General features: G+C 47.8%; 2 protein-coding genes across 4 annotated transcripts in view; one reads left to right on the top strand and one right to left on the bottom strand.

The window, feature by feature from the left end:
- Nucleotides 1-3,153, bottom strand: part of B3GNT2 (UDP-GlcNAc:betaGal beta-1,3-N-acetylglucosaminyltransferase 2) — a 324,948-nt gene that overhangs the window by 321,230 nt on the left and 565 nt on the right. The window lies entirely within an intron of this gene.
- LOC112404824 (translation initiation factor IF-2-like) overlaps nt 1-3,153 on the top strand; it is a 38,666-nt gene that overhangs the window by 33,402 nt on the left and 2,111 nt on the right. The window lies entirely within an intron of this gene.

Below are 3,153 nucleotides of genomic sequence, written 5' to 3' on the forward strand. Positions count from 1 at the left end.
AAAGCAGGGAGAGGCCCGGATACCAAAAAAAAAAAAAACAAAAAAACAAAAAAAAAAAACGTAAAAGTTTTGAAGGGGAGCAGAATATGCCACCCCAAGATATGTCACTTTGACACAATGATTATTTTGAATTAAAGTTACTTGAGAAAACAGCCAGTGTAAGGACATTCTGATTCCCCTTTGTCCCCCTGAAAACAGGAGATAAATCTTCCGTAGGAAGGTACCCTCCCCTGCACCAGGAGGGTAGAAGGCATTCTTATCACCAGAGATAGGGAATTCAGGGCTGAGAAGCCTGCACAAACCTTCTGACTTCTTCACTCATCAGTCACCCTAAACCCAAACCCCTTTGTTTTGTCAATTCTTCACAAATGTATTTGTTTCCTTGTCTCTTTAAAAGGTATGAAAGCTGCCTGCTTTGGTCACTTCTTTGAGTCGCATATTTTTATCCTTGTACATATGAAATTTGTTTTTCTCCAATTAATCTGTCTTATGTCAACTTAATTATTAGATCAGCCAAAGAACTTGGAGGGGAAAAAGAGAAAAGTTTTCCTCTCCTACAGTTTCGAAGTTTGAGAAACAAAGGATTCACTTATCCCTGCATCAGCTGAAAAAGCCCCACACATTTGTATCCAGAACATCTTAGCTTTATACCAACAATGCACTGGGTAAAGCAAAACGATTAACTTTTTTGGGTTCTCATTCATTTCCTAATGTAACTCTTTTTTTTTTTTTTTTAAGCCATGCATCTGGGCAAACTGTACAGTGAAAAATCCACCACGAATTATCAGTTCCACTTTCCTATTTTTAGCAAACCTTTAGTATCTTAGAATTAGAGAAATCTAAATTGTGGGTTTTTTTTAAAAACAAGGAAATTTTCAAAATTATAAGCCACCTATATATACTCAACTCTCCATCCAGGAAACCCAGGAAAAAAAACCAATTCATAATTTTTACAAGCATATTATGTTTATTTTCCTCAAAAGATTACCTCATTCCCTGGATTTTAAAAACCATCTGCCATCTGCCAAATTTGGCTGATTTCAGTCTCCAAAAAATCTAAATGGTTACTGTTGTTGGTAAGGGGAAGTTGGTGCCTGGAGGAACTTCTATATTGATTACACAATGACCATCACTTATTAAGCACTTCTTAACCCCCCCCCCCACCATGATGCAGAGCTAGGAGTTTGGCAAACATTATCCTATTTGTCCTGAAAAACAATCCTGTAGACCAGACACTACCATCCCAAAACCAGACATGGAAAATGAGGCAGGGATGATAAACAACTTGTCCAAGGTCACGGAACAGTATGTGGCGGAATCAAGACCAGTGAACAGTGAAGGTGGGAACTCAGAACTCTTACGGAGAATTAGGCCTGCATCATACACATGCCATCTGCACAAAAACTAAATGAAGAGCAGTGAGCCCCTATTGCAGGAAGATTCCCAAGGGAAAAAGCAGTATCCCAAACTGAAAAAGTACTTCCTAATGGCAGATCTAAAGACATTTGTAAAGGCTTGGCAGTAGGAAAAGGTTTACTCAAGTATAGGGCTCCCGAACTTCCCTGGTCTTAAAATCCAATCTGGTTTAAGAGCACAGGGACTCTGTGTAACATTCTCCCAAATTCCACCAGTCTTAATAACCTCTATTTAAAAGAAACAGAAAGGACTTCCCTGCTGGCGCAGTGGTTGGGAATCCGCCTGCCAGTGCGGGGAACCTGGGTTTGAACCCTGGTCCGGAAGGATCCCACATGCCACGGAGCAACTAAGCCCCTGCGCCACAACTACTGAGCCTGCGCTCTAGAGCCTGCAAGCCACAGCTACTGAGCGCACGTGCCACAACTACTGAGCCCACGAGCCTAGAGCTCGTGCTCCGAAAGAAGAGAAGTCACCTCAATGCGAAGCCGGCGCACCCCAACAAAAACCCAACGCAGCCAAAAGTATAAATAAAATTTTTAAATAAAGAAACAGAAGAGGGAACTAGGGCAGTGGGAAAAAGGGACCGCCCAGCCCTATCCTCCCTCTGGGGCAGCTGTCAGGTAACACCTCGGGGAGACCACGCAATGGCTTGGGTTGAGAGCCCTAGGACTGGGCTGGGTCCCCGCCTTCCTAGTCCCATTCTTGGCCCTGTCGGCCACCTCTTTAACCAACCCATTACCTCCCCAGAGCAAAATTACACTGGAAGGATCTGTTTTAACAAGTAGAAGCCCATATTCACCAACTGGCTTTGCAATCTGAAATCTACAGCAAGGCTCCAACAGGGGAGCGGCAAGAGAATATGGTATAATTGTTCCAAACTACCGTTCTACGAAGTTGGGGAAGTTCAGGAGGCCATGGGGGGCAGGGGAGAAAAGACAAACATACCACCCCTACGTTTTAAGAAGGAGAGGGAGCCTCCTCAACAGCCCAGGTTTAAAACGTATATATTATTTTCAGAGATGAGCTTTCACGCTCTGACACTTGTGGGGAGTGTCTCGGCTGCTCCTCCCCATTTGATGGGGAGCCAGTAGGTTCTGGGGCTCCCCAGCCCTGAGTGGAAAGCACTGTGGCCTAGAAATTAAGGTGACTTAGTTTTATTGCCTCCAGAAGGGTCCGCCTGCCGTCCTGGGGCAGCCGTCAGGACCCGCGCCCGCAGCCCTAGAGGAGTCCGCCGCGAGCAGCCCCACGTCCACCCTCCACTCCAGGTGTTTCGCAGAGGCCGGCTAGGCACGCTCCCGCAGCACCCACCCTTCCCCCTCCCCAGGTTTCGGTCAAGTAGCCGGGTTAATCATTCAACGCGGGCGGTGTGGAATATTTTTGTAGAGGTCAAAGCAAAAGGTTCTTCCTAAGTTTCACAGAAACCAGCCTTTAGGGACCCTGAGGTGGCATTGGCAGGCGGATGGGGCTGGGGAGCGACTGCTGGCGGCCCTGTAGCTCACAGAACACCTGATCTCCCCATGCGACACGGCAGGCAGCGCAGTGCGAGGGTGGGGTGCGGGGGTGTAACGCGAAATCCAGCAGGGCCCCCTCCCCAAAACGTCTGTGCAACCCAGATGAGGACGCCAGGCCTCAGACGCCCCTTCCCAACGCCTGCATCACCCCGGCGCGCGCTCCCCCGGAAGTTGGGGTGCAGCGGGGAGGCGGAGATGTTCCCGGTTCCCGGGTCCCGCGGGGGGG

Source organism: Neophocaena asiaeorientalis, unplaced genomic scaffold, assembly GCF_003031525.2.
Source record: "Neophocaena asiaeorientalis asiaeorientalis breed wild unplaced genomic scaffold, Neophocaena_asiaeorientalis_V1.1 scaffold100, whole genome shotgun sequence".
Classification (NCBI taxonomy): Eukaryota; Metazoa; Chordata; class Mammalia; order Artiodactyla; family Phocoenidae; genus Neophocaena; species Neophocaena asiaeorientalis.